Below are 27,290 nucleotides of genomic sequence, written 5' to 3' on the forward strand. Positions count from 1 at the left end.
ACAAAGAATGCATAGCGATGCTGTAAGAGTTATTGAACTGACCTCTACTGCAGGTTAGATTCTACTCAGTGAGCATTTTCTAGTTGAAAATACTCCTAATAGCAAATGTAGTTCATATTTGACATCCAAACAAAATTGTACCTCTTTGTTAAGAGTCCAAAATGGCCACAGAAACAACATGAAACTGAATGTATTAATAAATAAAAAATTTTCTGAAGATTACCAATGATTCCACTGAGTCACACCTTTTGTGATTCAGTGGAATCATCTAATACAAAACAAGCAGCTAATTAAAAAGGTAAAAGAAAAATGATGGTACCTATAAAAAAATGTATGTTATGTGGCCATAGGGACATGTTAATCTGAGGTTTGTCCTCTAATTAACGTCACAGGTGTCTCCGTGCTTATAATCAGTCAGTCTGCCTATTTAAAAGAGTCACAGCGCTGATTGGTGACGAGGTGTGTACTGCACTGAACAGGGACCACAGGAAACGAAGGAAAGAGATCAAGAACGTGAACTCTTTCACAGGAAGATTGAAGATTGTTAGAGGTTACAACTATGAAAAGATGCATCATTGACTGAAGATACATAGGACTTCAACATCGAAATGAGGTATTTTGCTAAGAAACGACCTTTTCATGAGTACTGAACTATTTTTCTAAACAATACCTCCACGTTAATGCATTGAGAACATGTGTTCCCATACATATGCACTACATACTTTTTATGTAGTATGTATGTGTGACATATGGACAAAATTAATTCCCTGCAGGAATCAATAAAGTAATCTTGAATATTGACTGTATAATGCAATGTTTTGTGGCCCAATGCTGGCCCCTGGGAGACACCACAAAGAATGACTAAACGTGTAGGATTAAACGCTAACAATTTCACAAACATAAATAACCTATAAATTAACTAGGTTCCATCCACCTGATCCCATATACTTTGAACAGCAATTTGGTGTCCATGACACAGAAATATACAGGTCCTTCTAAAAAAATTAGCATATTGCAATAAAGTTAATTATTTTCCATAATGTAATGATAAAAATTAAACTGTCACATATTTTAGATTCATTGCACACCAACTGAAATATTTCAGGTCTTTTATTGTTTGAATACTGATGATTTTGGCATACAGCTCATGAAAACCCAAAATCCCTGTCTCAAAGAATTAGCACATTTCATCCGCCCAATAAAAGAAATGAGTTTTAATACCAAAAAAGTCAACCTTCAAATAATTATGTTCAGTTAAGCACTCAATACTTGGTCAGGAATCCTTTTGCAGCCTTCAATGCGGCGTGGCATGAATCAGCTTGTGGTACTGCTGAGGTGTTATGGAGGCCCAGGATGCTTTGATGGCCTTAAGCTCATCCAGAGTTTTGGGTCTTGTGTCTCTCAACTTTCTCTTCACAATATCCCACAGATTCTCTATGGGGTTCAGGTCAGGAGAGTTGGCAGGCCAACAGTAATACCATGGTCAGTAAACCGTTTATCAGTGGTTTTGGCTCTGTGAGCAGGTGCCAGGATTGTGCTGAAAAACTTAATCTTCATCTCCATAAAGTTTTTCAGCAGATGGAAGCATGAAGTGCTCCAAAACCTCCTGATAGCTGCTGCATTGACCCTGCCCTTCATAAAACACAGTGGACCAACACCAGCAGCTGACATGGCTCACCAGACCATCACTCACTGTGGGTACTTAACACTGGACTTCTGGCATTTTGGCATTTCCTTCTCCCCAGTCTTCCTCCAGACTTTGGCACCTTAATTTCCGAATGACATGCAAAATTTGCTTTCATCTGAAAAAAGTACTTTGGACCACTGAGCAACAGTCCAGTGCTGCTTCTCTGTAGCCCAGGTCAGACACTTCTGCCGCTGTTTCTGGTTCAACAGTGGCTTGACCTGGGGAATGTGGCACATGAAGCCCATTTCCTGCACACGCCTGTACACGGTGGCTCTGGATGTTTCTACTCCAGACTCAGTCCACTGCTTCCCCCAAGGTCTGGAATCGGCCCTTCTCCTCAATCTTCCTCAGGGTCCGATCACCTTTTCTTGTTGTGCAGCGTTTTCTGCCACACTTTTTCCTTCCCACTGAGGTGCCTTGATACAGCACTCTGGGAGCAGCCTATTCATTTAGAAATTTCTTTCTGTGTCTTAACCTCTTGCTTGAGGGTGTCAATGATGACCTTCTGGACAGCAGTCAGGTCGGCAGTCTGACCCATGGTTGCGGTTTTGAGTAATGAACCAGGCTGGGAGTTTTTAAAAGCCTCAGGAATCTTTTGCAGGTGTTTAGAGTTACTTTGTTGATTCAGATGATGAGGTTCAGAGAACCTTTTCATGATATGCAAATTTTTTGAGACAGGAATTTTGGGTTTTCATGAGCTGTATGCCAAAATCATCAGTATTAAAAGAATAAAAGACCTGAAATATTTCAGTTGGTGTGCAATGAATCTAAAATATGTGACAGTTTAATTTTTATCATTACATTATGGAAAATAATAAACTTTATCATAATATGCTAATTGTTTTAGAAGGACCTGTATATTTCTGTGTCATGGACACCAAATTCTAAAAAGGCTTCAGCTGCCATTTTTAAGGAATGTACATCAAAGGTACACGTTGTACTTTGATCAGTGCTACAGTAACTCTGTTCCTTATTATTATTCCTTGGAAACAACCAGCTGCTTTCTATCAAACCTTCAAACCAGGACACAGTGTTCTCCTTGTTTACCCACCATGGTTTCCCATTGGTGTAAAAAAGACTGTCGGTTAATTTTTTATTTCATCTGTTGAAACACATCGCGAAACGTCAGTTTCCTAATTAACCCGGTTGCCTATGCATATTGAGGAAAGAAGCAGCCTGACACGACTCAAGCTGTGTGTCTTTTTCACAGAACCTTTGCTCTGCCAAAAGCCTCGCTGTCACTCACCAGAGGCAAAGTGGCTACATCTCCTCCAGGGAAGAAATAAAGATAGAAGAGAAAAGAAAAACATTGACATTATATTGTTTTTTTGTTGTTTTTTTTTAGAAAGATAAAATGTGAGAAGGAAAACATGCTTCAGTGAATGATCTCTTTACTTTATCTGTACGGGTGAGAATATTTCCATCTTGGCTTCTCCTGCTGTGAATTGGCCTTTTTCGTTTCTTTGCATCGTCATTCACATCCGACAGTAAGAGTAAAGCGTCTCTGAATGTGGCTGCGTCTATGCTGTGTGACTGGAAAAAAAAAAAAAAAAAAAAGCCAAATCATCCCATAGACTGTGCACAAAGCACACTGCTATCCATTATCTTGTTATCTTCTGTTCGGGAATTGAAGTGAGTGAGAGGAGTTATACAGTAATCATTCTGCCAGATTCTATTAATTTTGTGTTTTAGCGGGTTGGATAACAACGCGGTGTGGTCAAATAGCACCTCAGTCCACCAGGAAATTGTATAAGATAAAATAGAACATTTTGTCCTTTGAGTCCAAATGCAGCAGTGCAAAGAAACATTTTATCAATAACTGTTTTTAAATCAGATTTGTCAGTCACAAGGTGCCAGGCTGAATGTAATGGAGTGCAGCGAGTCTCTCCTGAAGTTTGATGCTTGCATTAAAAAAACAACATCTTTTTAGTTAAAATACTAAAAGGTTTGATACACATCATAAGAAGCTGTGTCCTTGCAAGCATCGGTCTTAATTATTAATATTTTCTAAAGGCAAAGAGTGATTAATAATGTTATTATAATAATGACTCATAAATCACTTGGTGTATTATTAGGAAACCAGCTGCTTAAAGAAATCATTTCTTTGCTTTAGATTGTTCATCCGCTATACAGAATTTTCATAAACTTTTCTCTCAAAACAAGACAGAAAAAGAAACAATCATATAAACAAGCTTTTGTAAATGCACAATTGATTTTAAGCTAAGTTAAATTATTGCAGTTGTTGCTATACCGACTATATTCCTTTGTGTCAAATCCAACATATACCATATGTAGTGTGCAATTTACAGAATCATGTTTAAAGGGTGATGACACACCAAACCAAGCAGTTTTCAAATTTATGTATGAATACATGAGTTGCTAAATTGTTCCATGTTCCATTAACCACTGAATTTTGCTGAGAAAACCTCAAACCTATTATCCAAGAATCTAATTCTCAGCTTTTTTTTAATCTCCTTTAGCTGAAATGATTAAGATCCAGTGAATGTAGATGAATTTTCCTGCATGCATCAGTTGTAATGTTCCATTTTTAGTTGAAATGATAAAGATTTATAAGAACACCGAGGCAGCAATGACCACATTTTTATCTACAGTCCAATATTAATGTCATCAAAAGGCCAATTTGGCGGAGTAGTTTGAAGTAGTTTGTCGGTTGTTAGAGGAAACAATGGTCCAGTCTTAGCTAAATCATTTCGATTACAAAAGCAATGAATGTCTGCAAATGTAATGACTTCCACACTAATGTGCTCTCAGGATCAGAGAAGCTGAACTCAATCTTCAAACTAGCACCACGCTTTTTCACCTCCTAAATTTCTATAAAGTCAAACCAAACTGTTTTCTTTAAAACTGAAAAAGTATCACAAAGAAATTTAAAGAAAGCCCGTATTTACTTACAACATGAATTAGTATAATAGTTCACATTGTGCTCAGTTATTTCCACAAAAAGCACATTTTATACAGATAAAATGATGTATTATCTGCATTTCAATATTATATTAAAACGAACTATATCAAAACAAACTTGGCAAGGTTACCATCTGTTTCAGAACTTTACTTTTTGTGACTGATGAGTTCCTTAATTGTGTAGGCATTTGCTTGAAGTCATGCTGCAGAATAAATGAGCAACTAATCAGATTCCTGATGGTGCTGTGTGGATGACAGAAACGCAAACTTCCAAGAAGCTTCAAACCTTTCCACAGCAATTCTGTAAGCAGAAGCTGTTAGTCGCAGCGGTTTGTTGTTATCAGTGGAAAAATAGCATTTCAGGTTATTTGTAAATTTGCTTAGTTTATGCATCCAGGAGTTAGTCAAGATGATTTATGACTGGCAGCTTGTTAAGCTTCTTTAGCTGAAATAGTGGGAAAAGGCTGAGAGTGCTATCCCAGCTTTGACTGGAAAATGTGTCGGCTTTAGATCAGCATCCTTGCTGGTTTGGTGCCTCGACCATCCATTTGTATGCAGTCCCAAAGAAGGTAATTCACAGTGCTGTGCAAAAATGTTCACACCCATTAGACATTTTGTCGTATTATAACCGCAAAGTTCAGTGTATTTTATTGGAATTTATTGGGATAAACCAACACCAACTTCCTGCTCTATTTAGATTTTGAGTCCTTTGCTAAATGCTTTCACTCATTGGAAGGAGTGCATCTTTGAACAGCATTTCATTTAAAGTCTTGCCAGAGATTTTCAACTGACTTTAGTACTCCTATCAATAAATGATTTTACTGTTTTTAAACTGTTTGTCCACACAAATAATTACAAAATTTGACCGATCCAAAATGAACATAATTTCCCTACAGCGCCTCTAAAGCTCACCAACACAAACATGCTCTATAATATAATTCCTGTTATCTCCTAATTAGCAGGAAGTGATAGAAGATTTCTAAAATTCACGCCACTGTTTTTCTCCTCTTATCATTTTAAATTGATGGTTGAAGATCCAGATCTAGAATGTAGTAGTAAGGCTCATGGTTCTCAAACTATGGTACAAGTACTGTTTGTGGTACTCGGACTACCTTTAGTGCTGCTCAGTGAGTTTCAGCATAGATTAGTGTCAGTACAGACATATGTGATGACATAAATAACAATAAGCCAGTGGGTGCTTCTTTGGAGGTCGGTTCCTGAAATGACATCAAATCTAAATGAACAATATCTCAATTTCAAATTCAAAAAGAAATATGAATCCCTAAGAGCACGATTACACTTTATTATTAGGACAATAATGCACAATAATGATCTTTGTGTAGGACTGTTTTAACCTGCCTTTCAAGACGGTGGTATTTAGAAAACTTTATGGAGTATTTGTTAAAAAAAAAAAAAAAAAGTTTGAGATTCACTGAGGTAGACACATACGTTGCTGTGATGTGGCCCGTATCAAAGATGGCCTTATGAAGTGTCTAACTTCACTTGAAAGTTTTAGTTGAAGTGCACCGACATGCGGATACAGCAACAGGGAAAGTTATTGCAACAGCTCAGAAATATACCCTGAGCCTAGGATTCTGTCTCATCATACATGCCTGGGATCCACCATCAATTTTATGAATAAATAAAACACAATGACCTACCTTACAAACACAACTAATCCATATAACATAGCACAGCAGTAATTGATCAAACGTCTACTGTACTACACCTCACTAGTGTTTGAGAAGTACCTGAATATCTGAACTTTTTTTTTTATTCTCTAAATAACGTGCAGCTCACATTTCTGTGTGAATGTGGCAACAAATATTGTGCAACATTAATATCATCCATCTTTGCTGCTAACAAAATAGGAGACTTGTACTGCACACAGGAGAGTAGATATTTTTTGGATTTCTTTTCTGTTATTCCTATATTGGCCCCATTCATCACAACAAAGCTTCTGTTTCCTCCACTACTGACGGGAAGTGAGAATGTTTGAAAGAGAAAAAAAAATGAAAAGGAAGGGGATGCTCTGGGAGGAACACTGACTGACACCTTCACAGATATGGATCAAATCCAAAGAGATGGAGGTTCCAGCTGAGTGACAACTGACACCTCAGCAGAAGCCAGGTGCTGCTGCAAGCTGACAGATCACAGCTGCATTTTAGCTTTTCACACTGTTTTTCTTTGTGTTTATTTAAAAGTATGGAAAATAGCTCTTTGTGTTTGAGCGTCTGTGCTGGCAGGGCGTCGTTTCAGTGCGGGCATAAATAAAAGATGCCGGCATAGACTTTGTTGGTTCAGTCTGCGTTCCTCGTCCTAAATTCTTCTGATCGTAACCTGCGTCGTTTTCAAAACGCAGAGGGGATGGAAAAAGTCATCAGCCATCTCGGTTGGTTGTTTAATACGCCTTAATTTTCTAATTTTACACTAAAACAGCAGAGATCGCTCCTGTAATTGCACAATCTACAATTTGTAGCACAGAACCGTCACCCTCTATAAAACGGCTTTTCAATAAAGCTCACTTTATGATTTACATCATGAATTTATGAGCTGGGTTTAAGCAGCGTTTACTTGTCAGAGACAAGAGAAGTGCAAGTGGTGTCACAAGACACTGCTTCAGGAAAATGGCAGCATAAATCACTTGTTCAACCACCACAAATGTAAAAAAGAACCATTATTATCTGAAAGGATGCGTGATGGGAAGTACTGATAGATATGGAAACGCAGTTCTCTTAATTGTAGTGTGGCTCTGAAGAACTAGTCTCCCTCACCGTCTTCTCTGAGGCAACAGATCAATTTCTTTGCGAGCCAAATGAGTAAGATTGAATCTCAAGCCACTAAATTGACAAAGATTAAACTTTTCATGACATTTGGTTCATGGTGAAGAGACAAGACTTTGCCAATGATTTGAACAAGACTTTGGATTTTTCTGTTTTCACAAACATGATGAAAGTTGCACCAATCACAAACTGATCTACTGACTATTGAGGAAGATTACGGAAAACAGTGTTTCCATAATCTTCCTCAAAAGTCAATGTCCCTGAACTAGTAGATATGTCTCTGGTCTGACACACCTGAATCAAATGAGTTCCTAATTACCAGACATCTGTAAACTTAATGGCTCAGATAATTACACCATATGATTCAGGTGTGTCAGAGCAGGGAAGCATCTAAAAATTGCAGGAGATCAGCCCAGCAGGACTGGAGTCAGAAATTCCTGGTGTTGAATATTTTGATAATATTCAAGGCTCAACTAGTTTATTTTATTTATGCTAATCAATTCCTAAGGTGGTCCTAATCTAAAAAAACAAATAAAAACAAAATTTGAGTTTGAATTTAAACTAACAACTAACTACATTGACTGACAGAGATTTCACTTTGATGAGACAGATTGTTGGATTCTCATATTGTGAGATCCCACACCACAAGATCTTATTTCCCCCTACTTGCTTATATAGTGTGCTGTGGATTATATTCATCAGAATTTGAGAAGAGGGTTTATGGCTGGTTCGTGGTATGTCTTAAAATTATGGCTTTTTATGCTTCTACCTGTATTTTTGCCAACTCCCTTCCCTCTGTTGGTTAGAGAAACAACCAACCCTTTTAGGAAACAGACCAAAAACAAATCAATGCACTGGGAACATATTATTGCTTTTCCTCTGGTTGGCTGAGGAGTCGTACAGAAAGCATGAAAGAGACTTCTTTCATGGAGCTAGAGTTATTTATTGTTTTTGGAGTAATTATTCTGTTCTTTGCATCTCTAGTGGAGTGTTGAGAAGAAATGAGGCCTTTTGTAAAGTTTTTATTTTTTGTTTGTTTTCTTTCTTTGTTGGTGTAGCTTTTCTCTAATAAGATAACGTGTCAGTCGCAGCTTGATTTTCCTTTACTGGGAAACCTCTGGTGTGCTCCAACAGCTCTTCTTTCTATCTACCCCATTCTCCTACAGCGTGTGACAAATCTCTTCCAAAGCATACTTGGAATGTCATCGTCAAAGTCAACCCTCCATCTCTGGATAATCCATGGTTCAATGCAGAGACCACAGAAATCCAATCCAAATCCAATTTGGCCAGTGATTGATTACTGCGTTCGCCACTTAATTAGATGGGCAGCTAGGCTAATAACTGATGTAGATACATGGGGGGCCATTTCCTTCAGCTTCTATGTAAACATAGAATTGACCTTTCTGGCTGGGTATTGCTACACAGCTGTCAGTGGGTGTAAAAGAAGAGATTACACTAATTTCACTAATAAGGCAATAATCTGCTAATTCATCTTCCGGGGCTGGAATTGCTTCATAAATAAATGTCGAGTTTTTACCCCTCTGTGAAACACAGTTATTCTTCTGGTTTGCAAAGTTACCTTTTCACACAAACCCTTTTGACTTTGAGGGCCTAATCAAGCAGAGGACAAAAGGCATCATTTAGCCAGGTCTTGAAACTTTTGCTCTTATCAGACTAGAGGTCCTCTGGGTGATAACTCAAGGTGAACTGCATGCATGGAGGCATTTAATTCATGTCCAGTAAGACTATTTGGTCTGAAGTGACATTCACAGAGTAGTTAAACCATCATCTTGACCTGTATTGTCTCTATAAAGATGACAGAGAAGAAACAGACCAAGTTTGCTTATAGAATTTTTTTTTCTTACATCTATGACATTTTCTTCTCTCAAATTGTATAGTTTTATTTTTGAATGTATTTATAAACGTCCAATCAGTGGGTCAGACAAGAATTATCTCTTACAATAACAAAGGAGCTCACAGTGACAGAGATATTTGAATCTTAGAGTAGTTTTTGCATCAAATAAATCTTAATGGTTCAGAGTTTCATATGCCTGTTGGAGTATTTGTCAACATAAAGATGTGTTGTTGCATTCACTTGTCTACACATGTGATAAGAATGTCTGTATCTCCATGTATCCTGTGGTTGTGACTGTTCAGCTCGTACGTCTTTGAAGAGATGAGCGTCCTGAGTGGAAAAGCCGTTACATGCAGGTTGGAAAGCATTTGCTTGTTCCGACTTCTGTCTCGCATCAGGTGGACTGACAGGGGATGAATGCAAAGAACATCTCGGGGTCATCATACCGACCAGCATACAAGTGATGGCGCATTGAGAACGAAGTAAGATAATTGGGGGTTTTTCTTCAGATGGACAGGAGGATAAAGATTCAGCTCTGACAGGTTGCTACAGTGTGCATTTGTAGATTACTCCGTGGTTTTTCCCAGAGCAATGCCACAAAAATAAGAAAGGTAACATAATGCATGTGGTAAAACACACTATGTAGCTAAAACAAGACGCAAAAACCTAAAAAAGGATTGTATGTCGCTGGGGATGGGCATGCTGCAGATTGAGGCTTCCATATGACTGGCATTTTTGCAGATGATCTTTATTTACAGACTATACAGAACTAGACTCTTGGTTAAGATCAGCCCAGTGAGCTATCTATGCAAGCTAGAAGTCAAAATAAATCAATAAATACACGTTACAACATGAATTGTGCAAAACATTGTGGGTATTTTCCCCAAACCTCAGTCAAATTTCTAGACTTGCAATATTGTAAAACGTTTCCTTAATATGGCGAGTATGATGTTCTTTTCTCTTGATGACATTTACTATGTGAAGTGCACCAGTCCCTCATGCAGCAGAGCACAAAGCCTTATGCAGCCTCATGGTTAGTGTTCTCTGGCTTGCAAGCTTCTCTATTTTCCTCTAAATATCATGATGGTAATCATGGCCATGTACTACTTTCACCAGACCACTAGGCATGTCCCTAACCTTCAATACACTCCCTGAGTGCATTTACAAAGAGTAATCTGACCTTTTTGTTGCTTTGGAGTAATGGCTTCTTCCTCTCTGAGTTGTATTTCAGTCCAGGTTGATAAAGGACTCACTTCACCGTCCTACCAGCTAGCCTCTTCAAAACCTCTTTGTCTGTTGTCCTAGGCCTAGGACTATTTTAACCTGCAACTATTGAACACCAAAACTCATTCATCGCCGTGACACAGAACCTGTTTTCTTCTTGAACCATGCCATGATGTTTATACTTGCATATAATTGTTTGACCAGATATATGTGGCCCCTTCAGGTATCCAGAAGTTGTGTCCATTGATCAACCAGACTAGAGGAGGTCAACAATTCCCTCTCTGATATCATCACTTAGTAGTTGTTGTTTTTTTTGTTTTTTTTTTTTTATTTAGCCATGTGTTTAATACATTCTCAGGTCTATTTAAGTTAAATTCTGTGAATTAATGCTTTGAACCAAAAGCTTACAAAGTCTTCACATATTTGTTTGGGATTTCCTAAATTGCTTAGTGTATGGTACTTCTGAAGCGCAGTGAGTTTTCTTGCTATGTCTAACATATGTAACAAAATCAGTTGACACGTAATCAGTGAGAAATAGTCCTAACCTCACTGTGTTTGTTTTCCCAGTCAGACACATCCGCCTCCATCCACCTCCAGAGGATGACAAGCGCACCTTCTACCTCTGTGTCCCCGCTTAATTACAGCTAAATATTGGCTGCGCTCAGATCCATAAATTCAATTCCATAACACTCTCCACAATTGATCAAGCTGTGGCTCAGGTGAAAGCTGTCACCTGCTTAAGTACAAGCAGCGAGCTCGGAGGCCGCGGTCACCTGTGCCCACATGTGGAAGATGGATGGCTGGAAAAGGCCAGAATCGATTTGTATTCGACACAAGCGAGATATGAGGCTAAACAGCAGCGGCTCTGCTGCTATTCAAGATGAAGAACAAAGATTCTGAAATCTAAGGTGGTGCGACTGCCTCCGCTGTTCTGCCCTAAAGATACTGATCTTCACACAAACATGCTGGAACATAGCTTTATGTCTGACACATCAAAGTCTGATCAAGGCATGAAATTATGCACATCGGTATCTAATTAAAGGCTCAAAACGTTTGATTCTGAGAAGCAGGAAGAGGATCTCTAAAAGCCATTGGGTTTATTTGTTTGTTTGTTTGTTTGTTTTAAATTTTGACTAAAAATGATATGCTGAAAATTATTTAGATCACTTCTCAATTGTCTTTTTTTTTTGTTCTTCTATTGGCATTACAAAAATCCAAATCCTTAATAAGCAGCAGAACGCCTGTGTGCTATTTTTCCATTGTATTTTCCAGGGTTGAGGGTTAAGGGGTTTTAAAGTGCTAGCAATGTTTTTGCATGTTTCCACTCATATTTTGGCCATTGCTGTGCAATGAGCTCCACGTTTTTGAGGATGGAGGCCTCCATGCCATCACCCTAATTTTTGGCTCTCTCCATAGTTCCCATATTAAATTTTAACTGTGACCCTGCCTGGCCCATTCCATGATGTTAATAGCACTAACATAGATGTATACTGGCTTGATCAGTATATATAATGTGTTTTTTACACTAAGTCGCTATGTTTTTTTTACTCTAAATTATGAACAAAAAAAAACCCCAAATGCTCTTTTTTGATGTGTTTTCACAAGTAGAATAAAAGACTCAGTCCTCAAAATGTGTTTTATATCATCTCAGTTCAAGTTAGTCACGTTTGATCAGTCCATGTCATTATATTTATGCACTGCAGACATTTTGATGTTGTGAAGTGCTGCATTTCATTTTAAAGTTCTGGTTCTGTGCAAATCCTAGCTAACAACTAACGAGCACTGATGATTAAATGAAATGTTGTGCTTGTTAAGTCGTGTTTTGTCTACATGTTTCAGTCAAACTGATCGCCATGATAACGTCATTACAAACAGTACAGTTCAAATATGAGGTTTAATAATCTAAGATTCTTTCAGAGAAAAGCCAGCAGAATTGCTAGACAGATCAAATTTAAACACAGCAGACCTTTCAAGAGACTGGTGTTTAGGAAATGAGCAAATATCACGCAAAGTTAAATCAGAGACTTCTTTGCTATTAAATGTTTCAGGGATGAGGCACTTTTCAAATGGGATGATTAAAAAAAGAGATTAAACTTAAAAAGTGATGTAGCTTTATGTTATTAAAGCTAAAGTTTAATCAGTAATACTTTCATTAAAAATTTATGTCAGATCATGATTTCTTGGTTAATGTCAAGTTGTCATAACAAGGACATTTTGAATAATGTCAACTTTGTATTAAAAGTGTCATGATTTACCGAATGACACTTTATGACAACAGTCAGAAATATTCATGAAGACTTACTCATGGTCATGACAGGTGTTATGTCATGTTTATGACAGTCTTATTCACAACCAGTCAAATAAAGTGTTTCCCTTTTTTTCCTCTTTAAAGCTGCACCTCTTACCAAATGGAAGAGAACAATTCACAGCTCTGATCAGGTCTTTAACTGAGCACTTTTCAGATAAATAAGATTATGTTAGCATAGCAACCAAAACATTTCAGCTTCCAACCCTCAAAGATGCAATGGAAGAGTTGTGATAAAGAAGAAAAATAGTTTCAGGAGATTTTTAGTTTCACTCACAAACAGCATTATACCATAAGGAAAGGGATCAGACATCTGAAATGACTGAATGAATACAGTTGGTTCTTGCATTGGGGAATTGTGACATCAGTGTAAAATTATCTAAAAAGGACCAGCCTTTGCCTTCAACAGTGAGCACTATTATGGAGAAAACAATACCTACAAAGCAGGGAAAAAAGGTTTTTATCAGCCATAAACCAAAGTTTCTAGAACTTATGTTTCTCTGTTAGTTTTTGCATAAAAATATGAAGGTGTATCCCAGGTGCACTATAAGAAAATATGGCAAGGTCTGATCTGAACTACATCATCCTACGCTCAACATACATTTAAAATACTGAACTCGATTTATAAAACATATTTATTCTTTGTAAAAAAAAATAATAAAATGTAAAAAGCATTTTTATACTTTTTTGACTTTAGCACAACGTAGGTGACAACAAGCATAAACATTCCCAGGTGGCAAACAGCTAATTTGCTGTTTTGAAACTGACTGATCATATCCAGACTGAATTATTAAATCTAATTAGTTTGTCTAAAACATCTTTTATTTGCATAAACTATTTGTAAAAAAAAAAAGAAAAAGAAAAAAAAACTACAAAAAATGTTACAAAAAGAGGGATTCTTAATTTTCTGAACATTTTGTAGACAAATAGAGAGACAGAAAGGAAAGGTCAAACAAAACAGACAAACCATGTAAGATGCTCTGTCAACAAACAATAAATAACATTAAAACTGGAAGCAGCCTCAAGCAGCCCTACAAATAAAATAAACTATACTATACAGATCATCTCTTATCTTCTGTTAGGGGGACAATTCAACTCCATCACCTTTTCTGATTTTTTTAAAAATGCAAATCTTGTTTGCTTCTCTGCCTCAAGTTAATGACTGGTTGTGAATGTCATGTGACTTTTGCAGAATGCTTGATTTCTGTCCAAGAGGCTGAGGACGATGTCCATAAATAAGATTCAGTGACTAACATAGACCCCATAATTAGATAAGCCAAGCCCTGAGTCCATCTCAGAGACCTTTGTGATGGACTGGTGGCATTTGCAACACTTGTTTTGTCTGTTTAATTTGAATATTTACTATATCTTCTTGCTTTGTTAGTTTTCTTTTCTTTTTGCCATTCTAGGTAATTTATCAATTTAAGTTGAAAAATGTTTGACCCATCATCCTGACAGTGAAAAAACAAAACCATCAGCATTGGTGCTGTGTTGTACCAAGTCAAATTTCACCACTAAACCAGTCAGATTTGGGATTGTAATCATGTTTATATGAAGTGATGCATCAGAATAAAAAGCAGTAAATGAAAGGAGGAAAAGCCTGCACAGCTCCACCGCGTGCATTTTCACCATTACCTGGAAGAGCTGGAGCAGTGAAGCATCACCATATGGGAAGAGCCCAGAGAAGACGACGTGGAGCAGAGGCAGAGATAAGGTAATGTGCATTTGGCTGCTGTGTCTCCGCTTTCTCCTCCAGCCTAAAGCAGCCTCCCGGCCCTTCATCTGATTGCATTTTGCATATCTGTGTCACAGACAACCAGACGCTCGTGCCGCCGACAGAACTCGCTGTGTTTTCAGGATGATTTTTGTGGGCCTTTTATGAGATTGTAGCTACACTCTCGCCCAACCCTCTAACACAATACCCACTTGGTAGGAATAATTTAATTTGCTGAGATTTTTTCCACACACATTATCTACAGAAACAAACACTTGAGTAATCACTGAGTAATTTTGTTTAGGCTATCCAAAGAGATTAAGTAAATCATGTCTCAGCTGAAAAATTAAAGAAGGGGGAAGGAAAAAAAAAAAAGAAAAAAAGTGGGACTCTGGATAGCGTCGCAGTGTGTGACTTCTCAAAGCTGCACACTTAATTTCCGTCACTCACAAAAGTTGCTGGCGATTCCTGCTCCTCCACTGGTTCATAATGCCTCAAGAGGAGGGTGGTAATCACTGCAATTATGCTCTTCTAATTAACGCTTTGCTTGGTAGTGTCTTAATGGACCGCACAATACTGACAAATTAATCCATCCCTAGATAATAAATCTGATTTGACAAAGCACAAAACCATTAACCTTCTGACCCACCGTGTCCAGCGGAGTGTGAGATGCAGTGACTGCTGACAGATGTTAGGACGGCGACTCTTCCTGCCTGCCTTTGAAACAAACACTTTCAGTTCTAATGTCAGCTGTTTTCCTATCATTTTCTGTTGCCTATATTTATAATGTTAGCTTTAAAAACTTTAAGCTAACAAAGGGACAAAGGAAGATCTGTTCAAGGTTACGCATAGTTGAGCAGTTTTTGTTTTTCTTCTGATTTGATATTTTGCACATATGTCAAAAGTTCAATTTTGACATTTACTGGTCAGAGCGTCACACATTGGGATTTCAACCTGTACAGCCTGTAGTAACACAGAAATACGAAATAAGAGTTTCTCTGTGTTTTTTAAGACTTTCTCCTACCATCTATATTTGTGGAGTACACAACTAGTAGTTGTCTTGTCAATAGATTATCCTGCTTTTTTCAGAATATCAGAGTAATGGGAGTTTGAATACATACTCAAATTGAAACAAAAAAACATTTCCAAAATTTTTGTGTAAAAGAAATTTCAAAACAGTATTTCTTCCAGTTTACAATTCTGCTAAAGTTTGTGATGAGTTACAGTGCAAAATTTAAAAAAATAAAAATAAAATTACTTAGGTTTATATTTGTAATGACTAATTGTTTAGTAGTTATAGAGGGAGGAATACTTTTGCAAGGAACCGTGGCGTAAACAGACTACACACTTACACACTGAATGATCTGTGCCTCTTAAAGCTTCACAGCGCTGCTCCCTCTTTGTTTTTGTTTTGTTTGGGGTTTAGTTTTTTTTTAAAGTATTTTCCACATTGCTGCTGTCGCTCTTTCTCCACCTACATGTTTACAGCACAGATAACCCCTTTTTGCTAGAGGCTGTTAAAAACCCGTTCTGGGAAATACAGGAAATTGCAAAGTGATGCAAAAGCTGGTGGGAAAAAAGCAAGCAGGGAGGAAATAGGTACACAATAAATGTAAATTATAACACCTACTCTGCTGGTAGACAAGTTGGGAAAACAGACAGTGCTGATGTAGAACAGTGTCAAACAATCTGAAGAAACATTTATGTCAAGAAATCCCAACATCGTTCAGAATCTTTTAAATATGCCACGCACATAAACAGCACCGTCCAGAAGTAACCATAACCTTTGAACCTTTCACATTTTGCGGAAGACTTCTGTATGTTTTATTGAGTTTAGTGTGATAAAGCCAGACTGAAGTAAGGTAATTGTAAAGGGGATGAAAATGATACAAGGTATTTCAAACATTTTTTACAAGCTGAAAAACCAAACACTCATCTCCAGAAATGATCAGAACACAAACACAAATGAAACCCAAACAGCCATGGATCGTGACACATTCAGGTCAGCAAGCCTGTCACATGTTAAAATCACTTACATCTCCTTTCTTTCCCCACTCTGGTGCTCACTTTTATTTTCTTTGAGTCATCTTAACCCCGTTTAGATTCTTAACAGCACTCAGCTGTAACAACGTGGTTGAGTCCCTGTTTATGTTAACAAGCAATAAATTAGGTGTACCCAACGCGGCGACTGGTGAACGCACACAACTGCTGATAGTACATGGTGAACACGTCTGCTTTGCAAAAGGGGTGCTATTAGATTGAGCCTTGGTATCTGCAAGTGTCACTTAGAACTCAGATCTGAATCTGAATCAGAACCAGAACCAGAACCGGAACCGGAACCGGAACGTTTCGATCATGTTCTGAACGGACCATTTTAAACACAAACTGATAGTTTGACAATTTCTTATATACTAGAAATCTTTCACAATTCTATCGTGAATAAGAACATGCAAAAACAAATAAAAATGTTGAAGATCAAATAATTATTTTTAAATGATTCTGGGTGAGCTGATGAGAACACGAGACATTAGCACAAACCTAATCTGCAGTGGTCTAGTGGTAGCTTACCATTTCTTAAAATATTTATCTTCCGTGACATCTGACAATACAAAAGCAACTAACCCACCACCAATGTTGACGTTTGGGTTTGCTCTGCCGGTCATTTTAAGGACGACTCGCTTGATACGAACGTTATTGACGTGGAGTCCGAGCGGTCTTTTGCAGAGCCGTCCTCGAAGGCTTCTGCTTTGCGATGACAACAATAAATAAAACTTGCCGCTGATGTAATTCAGTTGAAAAGGAACGTTCCACTTTCTCTCAAAGCGACAAAGCTTTCCACTCTCACATATATGCATTCTTAATAACTCAATGTGCTCCTGGGAGCAGAGGAATGATCTACAATGTGGCCCATACTGGGAATAGCACTTAGACCTCATCCTAGATATTGTTTGTTTGGTGCATAGTCAATATGGTGGCAGCTCTATCTGTGTGATTGATACGGCCCTCTGCGCAGACCCCAGCTTTCCATTAGAGGAAAATGCCTCCCACTGATTTATGGTGTCATGCAAGCTGCTCATTTCCTCATAATGCTTTGTTGTTGTTGTTCTTTTTACTGTGGTTACAGCTTGACTCCGCCTCTTGCTGAACAAAAAGTTCAGTTCAATTATCTACACCTCCATATTATCCTCTAACGCTCTTTAGATAAATCTTTCACAAAGCTGTTGCTATTTTGGGACACATTCGGCGTGTTTGATGCACCTTTATTCATTTACTGTATCGGCTGATTTGTGCCAGAAACACCTCGGTGGGCTTCCGTGGTCATGAGCTGCAAGTTCCTCTTGGCAGAGGACCACGAGGGACAGCAGCAAACATCTGTTACTGAAGCAGCGGGTGTTCCCAGAAACGCAGACAGAGCCACCGGAGTTACAATGTGTGCTTGTTTGTGTGTCAGTGTTTATGTCCACTCAGTCACTTATCAGCCAAAAGGCCATATGGACGCAGATTTATTTATTTTTTCCCAGAAACGAGCGACCTCTATCTCTCTGCAGATTCTACAGTAGTTTTTGTTAGAAGCCCTGGCTGTCGACTCGTCAGCGTGTTATTTTTGATCATCTGAATGAATGAAGCTGCTCCTTGACTCTTGTAGTGCACCTCTCTGTCCTTGACTGAACCTTTTTATGAAGACAAGGGAAACCGCTTCAGCATGTATAAGTGAATGTACATTTAAATCAGAAGGGGAAACGTGCCTCAGCGTTTTATACTGACATTTCCAATTCATTGTGCACGTTTGTGATTGTAAATAATGTGCAGTGATGCACACAGCAGAGTCCCAGGGAGAGGAAATGGCTCCCTCACGGATCCGTGATTCCTGAGCAAAAGGAAGCAAGGCTAATTAAATTCTCCAGTCTGATGGTTAAAATACGCGTGTAATGGCCAAAGTGCGGCAGATACTTGACTCCTGGCAAGGGGTCAGGTTCAGTTCGGCTGAACAATTGGCAAACAATTAACTGAGTAGTTTCACATTTAAATTGTTCCACTGTTTAAAACAGATCGCTGTATGAACAATTTCATCCCCTCGTAGAAAGGCAATGTTTCTACAGAGCAAGATTTTTTATTTTTTTTTATTTTACAATCACTGTCAAAATTTGGAAGTATAAATATATTTTTACAAATGTGTTAAAAAATATATGTTTCAAAATATTATATATTAAAATTGGTAGAATGAACCTGTTCACCTTCCTGATACAGTACTGGTACTGTTATTCATTTGCTTTCTTGAAATTCTCGAGGCTGAGTTGTTTGGAGCCCATTGATAACTGCTTGTAGTTCAAGTTTACTTTAAATTTGCTTTTTAGAGTTAGAACAAAAAAAATCTATATTTTTCAACTTTGGAAACTTATCTCCTCCCTCGTTTTTTGTAGAACACCAATATTTACCTTACTGGCACCATTACTCATTTCCTGTAGGTATAAATTACAAGGCAAAATTACACCTAGCCAGAAGTTGTTGGAAGCTTCTATTTATATATTAGTAAACTACTACCCTAGTTGATTCACGAGGCACTAAAATAAACAGTGGAATGCCTGAATAGACTTGGTTATTATTCCTGGAGCAAACATTCCCAAATAATAAGTACTGCTTCTGCAAATCATGATACTTTATTACTGGTATTGCAACTGAGAATGAGTCTGAAAAAGCTTTTGCACAACCAGCCTATCGTTTGCCTCATAATTGCAGTCGGCTGTATGGAAGTGAAACTGCTGCTGTTACAGAGTGGCACATTGTTTACTCATATCTCCACCCAAACTGACAAAACGCTGCTGTTGTTCCCCTTTAGGTTCCCGATGCAACGTTTACTTTGTAATTTGGGGGACGCTCAGTTTCACATCATTTAAGTTTTATAATTGGAAGAAATGCACAGTGTTAGGAGTACATTATGAGTCTTAGAATATTGTATTGCAGTTTCATAATGTGAAAGGAATTTTTTTACAGTTGATATATTTTTGATAAAATTTTCAATTGTGTCTGGTGTTTGAGACTACTTGTATAAATATACCACCATTGAATCTCATGTGAAATGACAGTGACAGGTGTTTATGTCCAGTGTGTCACACAGGAAACAGCTGCAGTAGAGTTGCTCAGACTTTTTCCTTCTCATCTATCTCTCTTTTCGCACATGAGTAACCTGTTTAAATTAGGTGACACTGACAGGGAAATAGACAGGTTTACCTTTTGATTCCAACTCCGCCCCACAGCAAGACAGCAAAGCATCGAAATCACTGCATATACAGCCGTGATCCTTCGATCTGCCTCGTACTCTTTTCTCTCACAGTTTGTGAACGAGATTTCGAGATATTAGACCTCTACCACGGGGAGCAGTATTTCAGTTCCACTTTAAAGCTGTCAATCCAGTCAAACCCTGGCCTAAAACCTGCCTCACTTGTGTTAAGTCCAACAAATTCTCAATGCCAAGACTCTGACAATGCCAACCAAGCTCAGATTCAGTTTGCACATTACAAGCAAATCTTATACTTCTGAAACAATCCTTTAAAAAATACAATGAAGGGAACAGTTTTAAACCTTCTTCAAGTTCTGTTACTCAGACAGGACGTCTCCAGGGCGCCGCCTTTGAGAGGTTTTCTAGGCACAATTGAGGACACTGGTGTGGCCGACTCTAAGCTTGCAGGCAAAACTTTATATCCCTTCTGACCAGAAAACACAACGGGATCCTCCAGAAAGAGCTGCAGAGAGTTGCTCTCTCTTGAATGGATGGACGTCGAATGAAACCCCCTTTTTATAGTCATATTTATTTTCCGTTTGCACCTCTAGGACGTAGATGTCAAATATGTCACATTTATTGACCAACTCACTTAGAGTGACGCTTTTGAAACGCTACGTGTCTCGATGGGTGATACGCATTTTTGCTCCCTTAAAAATCTAATCTGAGCATGTTGGCGTTTCTTCCCCCCTTCCCCCATCACAGCAAGTCAACAGTGTCCTTGGAGGGCAAAGTAAGAAGAGCGAAGTGTCCATGCTTTTTTCCACTCATCAAGTGTTGCATCAAGCCTAGCTGGAATCCTCCGTCTTCGTCTCTGGCGCAGTGTTGTGGTGTGCTAATGGATTTTGCAACAAGGGCACATCCCTAGGTGGTCCGAGGATGCAATTATGCCAGTAATAGTAGTGCCACTGTAAAATGAAAACATCAGCAGGAGCGAAAATGAGCATATACAAGATCCCAGCAGTATGACAAGTTTAATCGCGTGTCTCTAATGCTAACCTCAAATAACATCCTAAGTTCACAGTTGGAGATGCACTGTATTGCCCTGATTATGAAGACAGATATCATATTTCAAGATTCCCATTTCCAATTTGGAGATGACGCTTTGTTGAGAATTATGGGAATGTGGGTGTAGCAAAAAATTAGCTTTTTTTCTATTTAAGTCGATTAATTACATAACAATTTTCAAACTCAGTCAGCATAAACCTTAAGCTTTTGCTGTGACTTTCCCTTCCAGATGGTGATCTTTGCTATATCAACTTTAGACAAATGTATGAAAAGAAAAAGGAGAAATAGTGAGCAGTGGTTTACTTTTGACAAAATGGTTTGCAAATGGTAAATGGCCTGTAGTTGTAGCTATAGTGCTTTATCTAGTCCAGAGGATTTACTCTACACTCAGTCATTCACCCATTCATTCATTCATTCACTCATTCAGACAGTGATGGTGGTACGTTGCTCAACGACACAACAACTGAACAAAGAAGCGGATCAAACCACCAACCTACCAGTTACAAAGCTGGTAACTATAAATTTTATATCCATGAAAGAATAGTGAAAGTAAAATGAAAAAAATTGCAATATATAACAGCCGACCTATGAGTGGTTTTGCAGGCTCTCAGCATTATCAGCTCAGTAAGGCTGATAAGATTAAACATACATAGTAGTTTATGATTGAACACTGTTTCCCGTCGATCAACACTGGGTACGATGCGTAGGCGGTGGTAAAAACTGACCTTTACGTGGTCATGTCCAGTGCATCAACTACACACAGACCTCTGTGGAGTGAATATGTGCAGGTATTTACTCTTATTTAAACAAATCAAACTACCGGACGCCATAGCAAGGCACGGTTGTTGAACTAGTTAGCTTAATATTTCTCAACAGGTAAGCACCAAACAGACAACTCTTCGATACAAAGCAACCCAAACGCATGCTAACAAATACTTAAAGCACTAAAATGCATTCATGTCATTCTCTTCTGTTTTTTCTAGACATGAATCCAAATATTAGAGGGTTTGTACGTAAACAGTCAGATTCAACCAGAGTATGCATAGCGATGAGACTCATATGTCAAATTAAAACTACCTTTCAAAAATAATCTCCAAGTAGAAATTAAACATACCATTCATTAAGTCCACATTTCTGTATTGAAAATGATTTTCACATTTTTTTTTTCCTGATGTAATATTCAAATCTTAAATGTCATTTTTCCATTAGCTGTAAGTGAAAAATTATTATAATTAACAGAAAAAAGGCTTGAAAACATCAGCCTGTGTGTAGTTAATCAACATAATGTCTCTCACTTAGGGATTTGAGTTGCTAAAATAAATGAACTATTTAATAATATTCTAATTTATACAGTATGAGTAACATTTCAGACTGCAGGTTGAAGCTTGGCATTTGTTCAATTAGAGAAACTGCAAAAAATAACTTTAAACCTGTGCCACCAAAGTCTTGGTTTAAAAAAAAATCACTGCATGTTGTATCATGAGTCAACCTGTTAAAAAGAACGCCTTAAGTGTATTGTTCAAAGTCAAAAAGTAATAATGACTTTAATACTGATTATTAGTATATGTAAAATTTTGACCACATCTGTACATTCCAGGATTTTTGTTCTCTTTAAGATCAACTATAATTCTATTATTATTCCCAAACCGAGTGCAAAAATAGACAAAAGCCACTCATGTCATTCAGGAAGTAAACATTTGCAAATGAGACATAATGCAGCCACTTTTCTGCACTTTGAATGGACAAGGATTTTCTGCACCAAGATATTTTCAATAGTACCCATTTCTGCTCTCCTATCTGTGCCATTTACCAATAGTACATGTGTGTGAATAGGTGCACTTGGGAAATAAAAAAAAATCCTTAATCTATGATGATAAAAAGCAGAATATTTCCAAAGCAATAAAACTGTGCAAATCCATTTTCAGTATTTGATTCCCACAACCTGAGTTGCGAGGATTACTGAGCTCCTTGAAAAAGAAAAAAAAAAAATCACACAAAGATAGTAATTAGGATTCAAGATCTGCAAAAATCAAATTTACAATAGGAAGTCTGAGAATAATTTGAAGCATGTAGGGAGTGTATCTAAGACGACAGGTCATTTGGGGCCGCCGGGAAAGAGAATGCAGGCTTGTGATTTTCCAAATTACAGTCATAAAGTTTTATAATCGTTTTGTCTTAGAATATTAAGCCAGAAAAAGAAGAAAAATGCAGTATTACAAACTCACTTATACAGAACGATACCTCATTTACGAGGTTTTTACGGTGCACTCAATCGGCTGAAAATTATGATGAATTCTGTTCTCAAATCTGCAGAGAGACGAGTTCAAGTAAATTAGCAGAAATATTTAACAAAATTAACATTTCTTCTTGCAAGTGTATTTTACATTCCACTTGACGAGATGCAGTAACTGCTCTTTTATAGGTTGTCTCATCCTGTGTGTGGACGCCTGGGGAGTGTGGTGGATTTGACTCCAGTGAACCATTCCTGTGTTAATTTGGCAACATGTTTTGAAAATTATCCTACTGAAAGACAAAAAATAATCCACTGTTTTTTTGTTTGTTTTTTGGGGAGGCAGGGGGGGTTATGTGGAATGTATAATTCCACCTAAAAAATAATATGTGCTGGTATTTCAAAGTGACCATTATTCCATGCATGATTCTCAGGTACATATGTGAAAAGGTCCACAGCATGATACTTCCTCTATAGTACGTAACGGTAGGCATGAAGTCATCTCTCATAAATTGTTTTGTAAGTACCGTATAACTGCACCACCAAAAAATATATATCTTATTCTGGATAAATGTAGGATCACATCTCTGCTTTTTGCGGATGATGTGGTCCTGTTGGCTTCATCAGATCGTGACCTGCAGCTCTCATTGGAGCAGTTCGCAGCCGAGTGTGAAGCACCCGGGATGAGGATTAGTGCCTCCAAATCCGAGGCCGTGGTCTTGAGCCGGAAAAGGGTAGAGTGCCTTCTCCGGGTCAGGGGGGTCGTCCTGCCTCAAGTGAAGGAGTTTAAGTATCTGGGGATCTTGTTTACGAATGAGGGAAGAAGGGAGCGGGAGATCGACAGGCGGATTGGGGCAGCGTCTGCCGTGAAGCGGGCGTTGTACCGGTCCGTCGTGGTGAAGAGAGAGCTGAGCCAAAAAGCGAAGCTCTCAATTTACCGGTTGATCTACGTTCCCACCCTTATCTATGGTCATGAGCTTTGGGTCATGACCGAAAGAACGAGATCACGGGTACAAGCGGCCGAAATGGGTTTCCTCCGCAGGGTGGCTGGGTTCTCCCTTAGAGATAGGGTGAGAAGCTCGGTCATCCGGGAGGGACTCAGAGTAGAGCCACTGCTCCTCCATGTTGAGAGGAGCCAGTTGAGGTGGCTCGGGCATCTGGTCAGGATGCCTCCACGTCCCACCGGGAGAAGGCCTCGGGGAAGACCCAGGACACGCTGGAGGGACTATGTCTCTCGGCTGGCCTGGGAACGCCTTGGGGTTCTCCCGGAGGAGCTGGAAGAAGTGGCTGGGGAGAGGGAAGTCTGGGCCTCCCTTCTGAAGCTGCTGCCCCCGCGACCCGACCCCGGATAAGCGGAAGAAAATGGATGGACGGATGGATAAATGTATTTTAAGTAGCTGTACAAACGTGGAGACTAGGGTCGTACACCTTTAGTTCAGTCCAGTTTACTTTAGACTCAATGGTATAATTCAGGGTTTAGAAAGTTATAAGCACTAAATATCTAACCTGCAGTAGCTCTTTGGCATCGGGGTTTATTGTAAACCCAGAGTAGTTTGTCCTGGAGGCTGAACTGATGGCTAGCCCAAGGGGGACGAGAGGCAGAAGAAGGCACATCGTCAATGAACTTCCTGTCTGAAAACATATGTTTAAAATATAACATGTAAAGCATTTCCACTAGAAAAATGTATATAAAAGTGTTCATTTTAACCACTACAACAATATTGCTTTCAAAAAGCTTGATCTATTATAAAAATCTGTTGCGTTCCATTTTTGGATAGCATTTCTTTCACTCAGGACGATTTGCGGCTCGTTTGCTTCAACGGCCAGTTTCTGTAGACGGTCTTTGACTTCTGGGTAAATAAACACTCAAACCAACCTCAATTTGACAATTTTAAAGTTAACTAAACAGTGTTTTTATAAACATTTTTTTTATTATTATTTTTATGTAAGTGATTTTAAGATAATTTTTAAGCACATACCTCTTTGGTCGTAACCGGTGGTTGGACCAGTGGCTAACGTCAGCTTTTGCGGCCAACTATTTTGCATTTATACCAAATGGAGACTCCAAAAGACTTTACATCACTGCCTATACATTAAGTAGAATAAATACAATTAAAGGCAACATGAAAGGTTTGTTACATATGAAGTCAACCACCATGTGAGACATCTTACACGAAAAGCTGTTTTCGACTAAAATTCTGTCCGACTCTTTAACAAAGTGAAAGGTTCAACCTGGAGAAGGCAATTGAGAAAAAAGGCCACTGACTTACCAAAAGATGGAGTTGGAAAACAGTATAAGGTGAGGAGGCTTTGGACAATAGCTCCCCACTCAAAGGAGAGCTGAAAAGGATTTTGTGATTGCCACTATCAAAAAAGATACTTGGTTGCTTTTGGACGGGACGACCGCTCTTCTCAGAGAGTCAGAGGGTGCCTGTGATCGTTCTTCCCTATTTTTTTTGCTTTGTTTTGTTTGATGGTAATAAAATTATTGTTACACTCTATAGAAGAAGAAAAATGGCTTGTGTGTGCACACACAATGAACAGACATTTTCAAGCTGAGTCACTTTCAGGCCTTGAAGGGCAACTTTAATGTCAATGTTTTTTTTCTTCTTTTTTTTTTGGACAATAATAGGTTACACATACTATCATTTAGGCTATCTGATACTGACCAGATTCGAGGCAGAAACGTTGCATGACAATGATTTTTCTTTCGCCTTTTTGCCCTCGTAGGAATGACTTTAAAATTACTTTCCACCTCAAGGAGACATCGCAGTCTGACAGCCTCACCATGGACTGTACAATTACTGTCAAGGATGCAGTCAGAGCAACACGAAGTGCTGGAATACAAACTGTTCTTAGCTCCCCGAACTGGGTGGAAAGTAGCAACAGAGAGGCAGGGAGCTGTCAGTAAAACACGAGCCCTCACAAGGCAAACATGCAAAAGAAATGCTGGTTTTTGCGTTAATGCGAGTCAAAAGCAGCTTTGCACGGGTCCAAATAAATGTGCAACATACGGCAAGCAACAAGCAGTGCTGCAATGTGAAGAAGATCGCTGATGTTTCAATAAATTCTTTAAGTAATTACCGTAGATATATTAAAATGTATTTCAGAAGCATGGAAAAAAATGTTGAGTCTCACATTTCGCCTTCCTGGAGATGAAAGGAAACTGAAAACAGTTTTATAGGTTGTAACAGAAAAAAAGTCTTGAAAGCTCACTTGTGTGTCATAATACGAATGGCGTGTGAATTTGCACTCACTGTCCACTTTTAAAAAGGGAGATGCAGTAGAAAATATTAAATGTGTGCCCATTTGAAAAGTTAAGACAAATATAAAATGTCTGCTGGGTGCCAGTATTTGGACAGCTGCAGTTTATCTGGGCGACGATGTCAGACGACTATGTTCGTCCTTTATCCTCCAATTTGTTGTTATTTTTACATAGTACATCAAAGCTAAATGGAGATAGAATACACTTTTCTTCATTTTTATACTTCACATACAGAACTATGAAACAGTGAATAAACAAGATTAGGTAACCATGATTGTTTCAGGAAATTTGTCTGACCATCACTGAGGAGGAGCACAACAACCACAGGCCCAGTTTCTGTTCATTTCAAAATGAATGGTGAGATTTTATTTTATTTTTTTCAGTTTATTAAAGCTGGCACCATCGATGACTTTTTAACTAACCAAAATGTAAATTGTATCCTACTTAGCCGGGAGGGAAAATAATGCAACCAAGTCTTCAAACTCCATCAATGCCAAAATTATGTAGCTCATTAACGTAATTAGTTGCAGGTGCTATTTCAGAACAACTGAGGTTTGTTCGGTCTCTGAAGAAGAATGCTCAGTTTGATCATTATGTGCTGATATTCTGTTTTAGCTGCACTTCTATATTGACTAATACACAGGTTTGGCAGAATGAGGCTCAACCAAACATCAGTGTCTCTTCTTTACTTTTGAGACAATGAGTCAGCTCAGGTCCCCTCATGTAAACTAGAGTAGGTCTGAGCCTTAAAAAAAAGTCTCAAAGGCAGGTGTATAAATACTGGCAACCACTGTTGCTGGTGTTTTACCATAAATTACAGATTTTTTTTTTTTTACAATGTGCCAAAAATGTCTACCTGTATGTGGTCATTGTTGAAGTGCTAACATTTTAAATAATAGAAGAAAATCACAGTGAGTATTGTGAGGTACAAATGGTACAGATCCATGTTTGAACTCTGAATAAACATGACACAAACTGTCAGACATGCAGATAAACATTTTATCTGATGATCTACTGGA

At 38.4% G+C, this 27,290-nt stretch overlaps 1 long non-coding RNA gene across 1 annotated transcript; it reads left to right on the forward strand.

Moving 5' to 3' along the window:
- The first annotated feature begins 7,804 nt into the window (after positions 1-7,804).
- Positions 7,805-11,857, forward strand: LOC145552185 (uncharacterized). Its single transcript, XR_014088140.1, has 2 exons — positions 7,805-9,729; positions 11,039-11,857. It is a non-coding gene; the product is annotated as an uncharacterized LOC145552185 (long non-coding RNA).
- Positions 11,858-27,290: the final 15,433 nt, after the last annotated feature.

This window comes from Poecilia reticulata, chromosome 7, assembly GCF_904066995.2.
Source record: "Poecilia reticulata chromosome 7, P_reticulata-male-v2, whole genome shotgun sequence".
NCBI lineage: Eukaryota > Metazoa > Chordata > Actinopteri > Cyprinodontiformes > Poeciliidae > Poecilia > Poecilia reticulata.